The following is a 13,688-nucleotide window of genomic DNA, read 5'->3' as shown; positions in this document are numbered from 1 at the left end:
TAAGTTGTTGTCTTGAGGGCTTGAATATTCAGCACTAAAGAAGGGAAGAAGAAAAAAGTTAACAAATTCAGAAAAAAAGAGCAGTACTTGGAACTTGTATTAAGACACATTTGTTTTTCAACTGGAATTTTATGTCAGTTACACTTGGAGCTGAGTCCTGTAAATGCAGTATGCCCTGCCTTCCTTGGATGCAACCATGGGGTCTCCTCCCTCCCCCCGTTTTTGCAAATCCTCAGTGAGCACTGTGTCACTTCTCTAAGCTTGCCTTTGAGGATCTCTCATCCTTTAACATTGGTATGCAAGCATATGAGCCAGAAGAGGTAAAGAATTAGGAACACATCAGCTTCCAGGGGCTGTCTCTGCATGGTACCCTCAGGCACAGCGAGTGCCCCGTAGCCCCTGAGAGGCACCAGCTCTGCCCAGCACGGAGGGGAGCAGCTCCAGCTCTCTGCAGGGACCACGGTCAGGGTCAGTGACTTGTGTGGCTCCCCTGGGAGCTCTGTCCAGCCCTGGGCACCATGTTGGCCTGCTTGAGTTACCAACCAGTTTCTCTGGTTTCCAGCAAGTCATACACGGCCAGAACCAGCCCACAATGGCTTGAAACCTCTTTCCCACATGCTACCATGGTCCTCCTCACTCTCCACAGTCTTTAGCAGAGCTGCTCAGGGTGAGGTGGCAGCCTGCCCTCCATTTCTCATTTCTTGTGGGCAGTTTATTATCTACAGCCATTCCCTTGAAGATTTTGCTCTCCCATACAGGGATTTATTCCATAAGCCTCACAAACCCCCTGTACGTGTTCCTCATATGCCACCTTCCCAAGCTCCTCAGCTCCCCTGGCCATGTCTGGGGCACGTGCATGCCCTCAAGCAGGCTGTGTATGTGTTGCTGTGATAGCAGCGTTTTCCTCTTCAGGAATCCCTTATTCTCTCTTACAATAGCATTTTAATGCCCCATCTACCTCCACTCCCTGAGTAAATGGGTTCTCTAAATGTCAGTGTCAGTGTTCCTGTGCATGTGTACATTACTCCTCTAGCAGAGCACCCTTAACTCCTTCACATCAGGGTTTCTTTTTCCTTCTAACTTAGGCTACAGGCCCTGTATTTATCTGGTGACAGATCTTTCTGGGTGCTCATGTAACTTTTCTAGAATAATAGACAGAGATGAGATAAAGGTATTGGTATGCAAGAGCTATCACCCAGTTGCTTCACACCTTCAAGTGCAGTGGTACCTAAATCACTGCTGCTTCATAAGTCTCTCTTTTTGATTTCCCAGTATTTCCACAAATTAGTGATGTTCTCTCTCACAGTAATGATAGAAAGTCACTGAAATTTTTGTAGATGATCAGATGAAGCATTTAGAAGTCAAAGAGAAACAATGACCAGATGGGCACACAGCCTCACAAGTTTAACCTTAGACATAATGAAAATCAAAGGGAAACTTTCATCATTCAAACACTGAGCTGAATCACAGTGCAATAATGTTCAGTTGGTCTTTGGAAAAAGAGGGTTTATGTGAGGTTTTCTTGGTGACATCCCAAGTGATTTCCAAATCTCAGAATAAAAGGAAAGATGGATCCAATGGTTTGGATTATTTCCAACCTCCAGGCTGAAATAGGGTACTACACTGAAAAATAATTCTCAAAAAAAAAAGGAGGAATTGTTCAGCATCTATTAAACTCCAGTGACTCTGAAGAACACCTTCCCTGTTCCTTAGTCCAAATGTTTTTCTAGCTTTCAGAATGCAGAGAGGGTTCTAAAAATCAAGCTGGGTTTCTGAGCATCAACAGAGGTGCCATTTCTACAGTTCAGCTTTGAAAATATGATTAAAGCCTGAAGCACAATGCTGTGCTCCATGGGACATATCTGACCCACACGCTGCCTTTTCAACCCTCTGCGTTTTCTAAATCATGTACATTATGAGTGAATAGGAAGAAAACGTGTAAACAAGAACAGAAAAGGTCACTGCAAGTTCATTAATTCTGATCACTTAATAAGCTGTAAATTGAAGTGCATGAATTCCATTCTCTTGAACACCAGGATAAATTTGAAGAATCTCTATTGACTTAATTTACACTGATATGCATTAGAATAGTTTCTGGCACATTCAGAATCAAAATAATTATTACAGCAACATTCAGGACCAGAAGGCAACCAGCTCCCATTTAGTAACTAAATGAGGAACAGAGTTACAAAAGCAAAGAATTCGCTAACTTAAAAAAAAAAAATCTTAATTATTTTTAAAGGTGGTGCAGAGGCACGACCATGGGGATTGTGAAATTCAGGGCTGCAGGATTGGCCCTAAGAAGCAGAGTGACACTTTGCACCTAACTAATGAGAACACTGTGTTGTGCAAAAGAGCTACAACTGTCCTCTGTGCCCGCTTCTCACAGAGGACAAAGGTGAACTGTATACAGGGAGGCAGAAGTGCTTGAATAACTTTGTCAAGCCAATACTCAGAGTGGTACTGATACATTTCAGAGCTTTTTGCTTGGAGGTCCCCTCAGAGGTCATGAGGACTCCAGGAGGATATCTTCCTATGCTAAGACAAACATTGTTTTTGAATTCTTTAATCCGTGGTTAGGATGCTGTCCAAGAAATCTTACACTAACTTTCTTGGAAAATAAAATACTTGGCTGCTTCTAGGGACTAAAAGGCATCCTCAGCATCTTCCTGAACACCTTAAGTATCTAAACTAAGGTAAAAGGTAAAAGCACGATGGCGGGAGAAACAAGCTGAGAAAAGTCTAAAACACGTTTAGTATAAATCACTGGGGCTGCTCGGCTGCAATACCACGAAGTTTGCTCTGCCTTGAGCTGTTGGTGGTTTGTCTGCAAGGAAGTCCCAAGAAGGCAGATCTAACGCGATGCCCTTGAGACGCGTCTGTGAGTGCCTGGGAGCGATCCAGCGGCGTGTCCAGCGAGCTCCTCCTGCCGGCTGCTCTCCGGCTCCTGCTGACAGGCCTGGATTTCGCTTTGGCTTTTCAGGCAGCTGAAGGGAGGCAAAGCTAATGCCACATCTTCCTTCTTGTCATTGCAATAGTGTCTCTCATGTCAGTGCCCATCTCCTCCAGGAGTCTCAGGCACTCGGAGGGGCTGTGGTCCGTGCCAGGAGCTGGGCAGAGCAGCAGCTGCAGAGGAGCTTGGGGAGCCTGAGGAGCAAAGGTGAGCAGGGCTGGCAGTGAGGACAGCAGGGACTTGGTAAAGGGACACACAGACACAGTGCCCAAGCAAGAAGAGCAGAGCAGGTCTGGTGACAGTGACCACATAGAGCCAGGAGATCAGTGAGCCCACAGGGATGAAGTGCCAGGTCTGAAGCAAAGCAAGGGAGTCAAGTCAGGATCAGCCACAGCCAGGCACAAACAGCCTTAGAGCCCACCCCACATGAGGACTGAGGACTGAGGACAAGGGCAGCTCTGTGCCATGGCTCCCATGGAACTGGGGAGGCCCCAGCTGGCTCCCAGCTCTTCTCACAGCACTCTGATCCCAGATGACATTCCACTGTATCATGACAGACCTCAAACACAGGCAGCCAAACCTGTAGGACAGGGGTAGGAGGTTGCAGAATCAGCTGGTGCTCCCAGGGCCCTGTCAGCACACTGCCCAGCACAGCCAGGGGAGAACATAAAAATTATTCCAGGTGCTGACAAAGGAACCTGGGTACAAATATGCCACAGAGGTTAGCAGTGTGCAAGACAGACAACCTGTACTTCAGCTGTTTCAGGGTCTGGTAAGGAATTACCTTAGCAGGGCACTGTATGTGTGCTTGTGTTTTGCCAGTCTGTTGGGAAACTCTTCTTTCTAGGCCAAAATAAAGAAAACTGCCACTGAGGTGTAATGACAAAGCCTTTCCACATTTTTAGCTTATAACTGAAACCAGAAGAAATGCAAATGTAAACTAATCCTGGATTCCCATAAAAAAAGGTCACTCACACCATATATTCATCTGTGACATTTCAGTTGCTCAGCTCTTTGGGGAAACTGTGTCCCAAAAGAAGAACACAGACAAGACATACTGGTACCCCACTTCCTGCCTCCTCATAGGTGACATCTGCCATGGCCCTGTACTGGCAGGTCTTGTAGGTATCTGCATCAGTCCAACCCTGCCTGCAGGGAGAGGAAAAACTTCCTGAGGCAACAAAACCCAAGTGGTAGATAACAACTGTCTTTAAAAAGATAACTTCTTGAATCAATAAGGGAAGACTAACCCTTTAGAAAAGGGTGTCTGTGATTATCTCATTGAGTTACACTGGGAAAAATCAAAGAAGGAAAGGGAAAAATATGAGGTGAGCATCCCCAAAGTGTTCCCAGCTGCACTGACATGATACACTGCTCTGATAAAAGCCAGCCTGCCTTGCAAAGTTTACATGGATACAGCAGAGAGCAATGATCTACTGAAAAAAGAATATATTTTATCAATATTGATTTAAAAACCTTCCAAATTATGTAAAATATTTTGGAAAAACCCACATTTATGAAGAGAAGCCCATACATTTGCTGAGGCCAGGGATATATTGTGTGTCCTTCCATACAGAGCACTGAAAGTATACAGGACTGTTACTAAATGTGGCTTCTCTGCCAAGTAATTGTATTCTTGTACTTTATATTTCCAGTGTGAAAACTCTAATGAAACATTTTAAACCAAAGCCGTTTCCTTGGAGCTGCCTTTGACCTTTTTTTCCTTCTCTCTCAGCCAAATCTCCCTGCCAGGATGAATTCAGACCTAATGTCTGCTCCTCCCACCAGGCTTTTGGATAAGTGACAATATCCCAGTCACTGGGAGCTGTGCCTGCTGGTGTCCATTGTCTTGTGTCCACTTTGGGAGAGGGCTTTTAAGGAAAAGCCCAGAATTACATTTATGAAGAGTCCAATGATTTACAGGAATGACCAAGCCTGTAGCTATTTTCTGCACACATCTACCAAAAACTTGTGAGTCCTTACTAACTCAGCATAGGAATGGTTCAGGGTCTGAGAAAAAGCTTTTGAAAGTTTAAAAACCAAAACAAATAAACAAAAACAAATTTGAAATGAGGGTCCAATCTAAAAATACTACAAGCCTGTGCATCAGCTGGAGGTGTGGTAGTGAGACTGCCTACCAAGCTGCTGTGCAGAGCCTGTTACATTCCTGACAGGCACCAAAAAGGGTTACACAGAGCCCAGACAGAGCTGCTGGCTGTGCTCTGTGGAATGCATCTGTCCCAGCAGTTTGGTGACAGGCACAGCACAGACCTGCAGCCTGATCACAGCCACTGCTGAGTACAGCCAAGGCTCTACATGGTGACACTGAGGTCCCAGAGCAGTGACAGGACATGATGAAGGGACAAGAAAGGTGCTGCTCAGGATGGAAATGCCAGGTGCACTGCCCAGGTAAAAGAGGAGTGGGTCTGTGGCACAGGGGACACAGGCAGCAGCCAGGTGTAGCAATGTGCAGCTGATGCAAGGCCCTGGATAACTCATCAATGCTGTTGATGGTATGGTTGGACAGTACCAGAAGGAAATTACATTGCATGCCTTATTTGCAATCAGTCCAAATCTGTAGAAACATTGTATGTTTTGTGTGCTGTCATCTATACTGCCTGCCCTGTGTAGTTTTGGTACATGAACAAATCCATACCCTGGGAGAAAGCAAAACTGCTTTCTCTGTTAAATCTCTTGTAATCACACCAAAAACCACAAAACCTTTGCAGATACCTATCCAATTCCCACATTAAATCAGTATGTTACTTGACAAACGTTTTCATTTAAAGACCAAGAACCTGCTAGGAATTCACAACTAGGCTTGAGCCCATTGTCTACAAACTCTTAACTTTTCTTCTTCAGCCCCCTGCTCCCCCTTCCATCTCTGTTCTGCAATTTGCCAGCCTCCTTTATGTCTCAGTTATGTCTGCACCATGTGAGGCAGGCAGACCCATGTGCCCACAAACAGCAAAGCTCCTCCAGCTCACAATAACTCAGCAGGCTTCTGTGATTTCCAGAGCCTGCACAACTGTGTGCCCATATCTGCTGTCAAAGGACTGCCTGGACAGAGGCTCCACAGCCAACCTCAGCCTTACCCCAAACTGAAATTGTCTCTGAGATCTCAGGAACATTCATCTTGTCCTGCAGCTCTCCCTACATAAAGTGGTGTAAACCCAGCTGATGCTTCAAGGAGATAAAGAACAAGCTTACCCCTCCAAAGATGTGTTATGATTTTAGGGCCCCTTCCTGCAACCTGCTGAGAGTGGATGTGCTCCATATCATATATTTAAAACACATCAACACAGATTTGAAGGGTGTACAGTTCTTCTGAGGTTTCTAAAGGAAAATAGAGATGAAAGCCATAAAAAACAACCCTTCACACACAGCAGAGTTTGAGAAGTAAAATTTAAACATAAGTTCAGGTTTCCCTTTATTTTAAGTTCTGGCAGTCCTAGGACTGTTCTAACTTCTAGCTGCTTGTCATGGCTGTAACATGACAGCAGTGAGGGAAAACCCTGAGTACACTGACTCCAACCTTAGCTGCCTTCCCTTAAAGCACTCACCTTGCCCTACTCTGAAGCTGTGAAAAGACAATGATAATAACAGGAAGCTGCTCCTAGAGCTCCCACAAAGGAGACAGTTATTTTCATGTCCTGCCTCATTGCAAATACCTGTGCAGAGGAAAGATGGCATGCACAGATCACACACAAACCTGTAATCGAGGCAAGTCAGGATGTTGTTGACTGTAATTGCTGTTGTCTGTTGTCGGTCTCGACCTTCTCCTCGAGGTGTCTCCACCTCCCATTACAATGTCACAGCTGAAGGAGTTCCCTGGTGGTCTGCAAAGAAACAAAACAGCAAATAGCAAGAGAGAACTGACATCGTTTATGTAACATTAAAATTAATTCTAAATCAACAATTCAGAGAAAGTAACGTTGCATAAAAGTAGACTAAAAGAGATTTCACTGACAGACAGTGCTAACGGTGATATTTTGTATATATAAAGCATCCTGAACCCCAAATCCTCAAGATATTACCAAAAAACCAAAAAACAACACTACCTCTCTTCAGTGTTTTGCAGAAAAAGTGAGGCATAGGCATTCACAGGGCTTTGCAGAGTAACTGAAAATTTACCACCAGAATGAAGAACAGAGTCCAGGCTTTTTAATCCATTAGTCAGTTATGGGCATTATTTTAAAGCAGCCCTTGGATTTACTCATTTTAGTGTAGGCTGGGTAAAAAGGAGCATTAAAGCAGAAATATCCATGTGTTCTACATCTTGAACCAAGACTTTCCTCTTGGACAGGCAACAAGGATACCCTACAGCCCAAGGTTTTCTATGCAGCCATAAAACCTTCATCCTCTTGAGTGTGCTGGTAGCCAGGATAACCCCCAGTCCCTGCTCTACACCCAGTGCATGCTGCAGGAGGAAAAGATAACAAAGGCTGTTTAATGGAGACAGAACTCCATCAGGGAAGTCCTTTTGGGCCCCATTTCCATTAGGTCATAAAAGGAACAGCCTGGACCCACATGCTGGGCTCTGCTAAGGCTGCTCCAGGCTGCAGCTCCTCATTTGCAAAAGAAATGACCCATTCATTTCCCTGTGACCTCTGCAGATACTTCAGACTGCTGACCTCATCTGCCCATGGCTCCCACCACTATGAGCCAGCATCTTCAAACAGGTGCTCCAGACAAACCCCTCCACCTTCCCAGGCAAGCTGAACTAAGACAGCTCCAAGAATCCTGAATCAAGGCTCCCACGAGGCTATTTGTGCATGGGCTGGGAATGTTCAGCCCTCAATGCATTTATTTCCCATTCAGAAAAGCAGAGGCACATATGAAAAGGAGGGACAGATGAGAAAGTGTAAATTTTGTCAAGTGAAGTTAAAACATGTAAGTGCACACTCACATGCTTGTATGAGTATGCACTTAACACAGATTTCTTCCCTGCAGCTGCTGACAGCCACACTTTCTGTTAGTGTGTGGTGGCCCAAGCAGGCCCTGGAGTCCCTCTGGACAACTCAGTGCCTTGTGACTGGGAGTTCTCACCTCTGCAGTGGATTTCCAGACTCAGTTTTATGACCAGAGAGGAAAGGTGACAATTCTACTTCAGCAGAAGAATCCCCGTGCTTGTATTGCATCCCAGGAAAAAGACACATCTCTTCACACACACCCATTTACCTTGGCATTCACAGCCTTATTCCAAGAGTAGCACAATACATATTGACTTTTGTTCTTAACAGCCCCATTCCAGAGAGATTACTCCATTCCACAGCTAAGGACACAAAGGCATTCTGTGGCTGAACTGGGAATTCAGTGCTGGTTTCAAGTTCAAATTCAGAGTCCTGCTCACTGGACTAATCTGGACAGCCACACAGAAGTGTGAGTTTTCAGGTCAGAAAGAATACTGAGGATGGAGTCACAGACACATTATCACAGACTAATATCTTTGTCAATAAAAGTAGCATAAAACCAAAGCAAGCTGGGTCAGCTCTTCTGTTGGTCTCCAAAGAACACCCAATTAGTAGAGTGAGCATAACCATCTCTAATAAGTAAGCTGTTTTGGAAGCTGAACTGTTTGTTCCGAGTGCCACATAGGCAGCTCTTGCTACTGGCAGAAGAGCCCTGTGAATCAGAGCCCCAAGTCTGATGCAAGAGAAATTTGGGCGTCTCAAGCTGATCTCCCCAGCAGAGAACAGCCCTATTAGTTTGAGAAAGTCCCCTGCCTGCTTTCTCTCTGAGTAATTAAGAGTGAAATCCTCCTCTCAGTGACCCCAATGCTCTCAGCCTAGGCTGATTTACACATGAAAGGAACCCTCTGAGGGGCTTTCTCTCTTTCACATTCACAACCAGGCAGGACCTATAAATAAAACCTTTCTGAGAACAGGAGCTTTCAAAAAGGTCTGTGTATGTGCACAAACGTGTATGAGAGAAAGGGAATGGCTGTGTGCACTCGAGGATGTGTGTTTGCATGCGTATGTGAGGCGTGGGTGAGAAGAATGTGCATTCACACACTGGCCCTGATGCAAACAAGTGCACTGAGAAAAGATCTGCATGGGCACGGAGCGTGCACAGGTGCTGGGGGCACTGACAGGAGCCAGAGGCCACGTCCAGGCTGGCTCCAGCCAGCACCATTCCAGGGCTTCACCCTCAGCTGAGTCATGCTGGAGTTACACAGGGAAAACCAGAGCAGGCTCAGACCCAGCTGTGCATATGAGACCAAGTTTGTGGAGCACTTTCCCCCCACACAGCAGTAAAGTACTGCAGGACAAACACCAGTGGTTTACACTGCTTGGCTTTCGAGGGAGGTAACACAGAATCAGGGTGTGTGCTCCTACTGTTTTGACAGAAAATGAGATTTTTAAGTGGTCACATCTTCTCAGCTATCCAGGAGAGAGAGTGAGTAGTGTTCCATTTTCCAGGGCTGTCATTGTTCAAAAGTAAATTTTAGTTTTCTGGAGCATTAAACTCTTAAAAATTTGAAAACATAAGGATGAGACAGATGAAAATGAAGGTCAGGAAATCAAAAGGACTGTGACTACCTTTACAGTAGTTATAAACACAAAAATGCCTCGATATGCATCTGAATTGTCCCTGCCCCACTCTCCTATTCACCCATGTGGCTACAAGTCAGGCCAGGATATCTCCCCTTCCACGAGGCCTAGGAGGACCCAGGATAACTTCCAGGAAAGCTGGCAGTCCGTGTGACCCTGCCCTAATACAAACCAGGGGACACGGAGCTCGCAGCCAAGCCAGGACAGCCCACAGGGTGTCACAGAGCAGGTTCTGCTCTCTGGGGCTTTGCCCCTGTAAGAGAAGGCCTGGCTACAACGCGATCATTTCAGAACTGCAAATTATTCTACTCCACTACTCCTGACCAGCTGAATCATTTGCTTTGCTGAATCTGTGCCTGTGCCACATGCAAATGCCAGCAATGGGATGTAGGTGTGCTAGAAGCACCGCAGCTGCTCCCTGTTTGGTGGGAGACCCCAGGGTGTGAGAGGGAGGCAGGAGAGGTGCTGCACCCTGCGCCCCTCGGACTTCACCACTGCTAATCGCAGCTCTTGCATCTCTGCCCCCCGCCCCCAATTCTTATGCAAACATTTATAAGAAGTAGGCAGAAAAAAAGGCACAAAACAGGAGACATAAAGAGTGCAAAGCCTCCCAGGAGCGCACAAAGCACAAAATGTCTCTTCTGCTCGTTCAAAAGACTCTTCCCAGCTCCTTGCGCTGGGCAGGAGTGCGTGAGCAGGGATTCAGAGCTCCCCTCCCACCGAGCTCGCAGCTAAAGCCCTCCCCCAGTTCCCAGGGTCTTCAAATGAAGATTTGCATAGTAGTTCCAGATCATTCCCGAGAGAAGGGACAATGGCTCTCTCAACGCCCTCTTCCCCCCATCCCTCCCTCCCAAAGCTGATAAAGCCCTGGTGAAAAGGGGAACAAAGGATTTACAGATGTCAGAATATTGATTTCTGCCGTTCCAGGACTACAGGGAGAAGATGAAGAAAACTTTTGCCCCCAGAAACCTGCGGAGTTTGAGACACAGACGCTGTCTCTGCAGCACGAACTCCGCGTTTGTTTAGACAGTCTCTGATGGAGGCAATGTTGCTATTCGAGAGGGATGAGCCCTGAACACGCGAAAACGCAGGGGATGAGGTTACAGCCTGCAGTCCCGGAGAGGCATTTGCTGTTCCCAGCCGCGCTGAACGGAGGCGTTTGCAGCGACAGCAGTTTGCCCCCAGGCGGGCCGGGCCGGCATTGCTCCCGCCCGGCTCATCCCGACCCCGCTGGATCCTGCCCCGCTCTGCCCCCCTCTGCCCCCGCCGCTGCAGCCGGGACAAGGATCGGAAAGGAAGCGAAATCTTTGAGTCTTTGGCAGGCGGCCTCTGATTCGGAATCAGGGTGTACATGGATCGCCACTAAACTCACTAAATTTAGGGCCGTTACCTGAAAGCCAAAGCTTTCTGCTCCCACATTTCTGTGCCCAGCCCGTGCAAACCCGAGCTTGCTTTCGCAATACAAAAATTCCTTTTCACTGTAGTGCATCAACTCCACTGACCTCCAGCTCCACCAGCTCCCTGCAATCGCTCAGTTCGTGCTAAACAGAGCGGTGACACGATCCAAAGTGTCACCTGGCACTGCTGCACACCCAGCACGGGACTGGCACTGGGCAGCCAAGGGAGCTCCTGGCCTGACCTCCCCCGTCCCACCACTGCTCTGAAGCAGCTTTCTCTCTGGGGCTGCCTGCTGCCACTTTATAGACACATATACATATATTATATACATTTTTCCCCCTCCCTTTTCAGAGCTATCTCTGTAGCATTTCTGCACTCAAAAAGTTCCTGGGATGCTGGATCTTTTGTAAAAATGTACCTGATTAAAATTTCTCTATGTTGGAACTCAGTGCATCCCTCCGGGTGTCCAGAGTTGCCGAGGACCCCGCCGGGGGACTCAGAGACCCTGGCACACAGCCCAGAACACCTGGGCATTTGATTTTGACCCCTGGAGCAAGTTGCCAACTTTGTATGAGGACCTGAAAGTCACAGAGGTTTGAATAGTGTAATAACAAAATAATCACAGGGTGAAAATGTAGATTGTAGGATTTTTGGTATGGGGGTTATGGGGACAAGATGGAGGAACTTGGGCGTGTCTAGCCTTTCTTCTTCTCCTCCTTCTCCTCCTCCTTCTTCTTCTTCTCCTTCTCCTCCTCCTTCTCCTTCTTCTCCTTCTCCTCCTTCTTCTCCTCCTTCTTCTTCTTCTCCTTCTCCTCCTCCTTCTTCTTCTTCTCCTTCTCCTCCTCCTTCTCCTTCTCCTCCTTCTCCTCCTCCTTCATTTTCTGCAGTGATGTTGGCACTTTGGGATTGGTTTAGAGCAGACGTGCACTGTCTAACACAGGTGATAGGTATTGGGAATTAAGAGTAAATATGTTATAGTAGTTTGTAGTATAAAGGACAACACTGCCTCGGGGATGATCAGAGTGCCTGTGGCTGCCTTGCTGAGCAGATCTCAGCTGGGCAGAAAGAAAATTTTATAGATAAAAATTAATAAACAACCTCAAGACTGAAAAGTGCAGAGTCCAGACTCGTTCTTCAGTTGCACGGGCCAAAGCAGAGACATCCTGCACATCTCGGGGCAGCAACTAACAACAGCAACCTGAGGTCTCTAAATATGGCATTTAGGCCATTTTTAAAGGTGATAAGTTATTTTCTAAATCAAGCTCTAGGCCCCTCATATTTTCCCTGGGGGAAAACCCCACCTGAAACCCTTTCTGCAGGGCACAGTGGTGAGTACAAAAGGGTTTCCCATGCCATGGGTCAATAACTCAGACAGAGCTGCAGAGCCTGAGCTGACTGTTCCCTCATTTTGCACACAGCTTTGTACAAACACGTGCCGTCAGGAGGACTGCAATCATCACAGTGATAACAACCAGCACAGATTGTAGAGTTAAACACATTTCACACAACTACATCAAAACATTATGCACAATACTCTTAAAATCTAGGTTTCTTTCAATACCTGCCTGTCTTCCCTCAGCTGAAAGAAATTATTCTTATGGAATCTTTTGTGTCTCCCAGCAGCCACTCCTAATTTACATTTAAAGATGTGAATCACACCCACCAGACTCCTGATACAGCTCACACAGAGATTATTCACAGCTGTTGGGATGGTGAAGACTAAGGCAGGCCCATTTTAAATCAGTGTCACTCAGACTGTAATGAACCTGCTCCCACACTCAGCTTCAGCACAGACTTCAAACATTTCCAGGTGCTCTCCATGAGCCCCTTGGAGCTACTTGGGTGAGCTCCTGGGGAGCTGTGCTGAGGTGCCTTCTCCAAAGGGCATTTTCCAGACTGTCAGAGGAGTAAAGGTGTCAGGGAGAACCTGGGAGAAGCAAACCTTGGCTGCTCTCACCTCCTGCTTAACACTCACATGTTAACACATGCAGCAGCAGCACAGCTCACAAACCTGTTTTATTTTACAGAGAATTTTCCCTCATCCTAGGCAGATGTTTGCTTATTTTGCTGATTCTTTGTTTTCTTTTGTTCATAAACATTAGTTTCTGTTGCTTACTTAAAGGTTTTTTTTTTTTTTGCTACAAACAAGAGTAGTTCTGTTTATACAGTTCCTGCTACAAATTTGCTTTAGCATACAGAATTCAGTCGTAGTTTTATCACTGAAATACTGTACCAAATAATTCTCAGATCTTCTGTTTCCCCCCAAACCCCACATGCAAATTTCTTATATATTAAAAGTCTGGTATGTTAGACATCTCACAAGCCTGAATCCAAAGGATGAAGGTGTGCAAAGGCAAAATCTCCCTCCAGTGTGGGTTTAGCAGAGCAGGTGTGTGTGCACATGGCAAGCCCCAGTGGTTTGAGGGCTGTTTTGTACAAAATGCATCCTGTCCATGGTGACAGAACACTTGTGCAGGTACACACAGTACCTGGGAATAACTTCTTCCAGTATGGAAACAAAGCAGTCCTCAAAATATTCATTAAATAAAATCATACAAAAGCAAAGTACTGGAAGATGTAATTGTAATTAAAAAAAGAGAAGAACAAAGAAACCAAAGCACTTTTAACAGTTTACAGTGCCCAGATAAAGAAAATAACTGAGCAGTATTTTTATGCCAAGGTGTGTTCACAACAGCCTTCCAAGGTTCTGGCCATCTTACATTCACACAGTAAACTGGACACCAGCCCTGCTCCAAGTGAAAATGGGTAAAGAAATCCTGTTC

General features: G+C 46.2%; 1 long non-coding RNA gene across 1 annotated transcript; it reads right to left on the bottom strand.

Annotated features, from left to right (window-relative positions):
* Positions 1 to 2,130: 2,130 nt before the first annotated feature.
* LOC134427407 (uncharacterized) lies at positions 2,131 to 6,198 on the bottom strand. Its single transcript, XR_010030150.1, has 3 exons — positions 6,164 to 6,198; positions 3,738 to 3,796; positions 2,131 to 3,533 (listed from the first exon to the last, which is right to left on the bottom strand). It is a non-coding gene; the product is annotated as an uncharacterized LOC134427407 (long non-coding RNA).
* Positions 6,199 to 13,688: the final 7,490 nt, after the last annotated feature.

This window comes from Melospiza melodia, chromosome 20 (assembly GCF_035770615.1).
Source record: "Melospiza melodia melodia isolate bMelMel2 chromosome 20, bMelMel2.pri, whole genome shotgun sequence".
Classification (NCBI taxonomy): Eukaryota; Metazoa; Chordata; class Aves; order Passeriformes; family Passerellidae; genus Melospiza; species Melospiza melodia.
The sequence above is the reverse complement of the archived record's forward strand: the minus strand, read 5'-3'. Positions and strand labels throughout refer to the sequence as shown.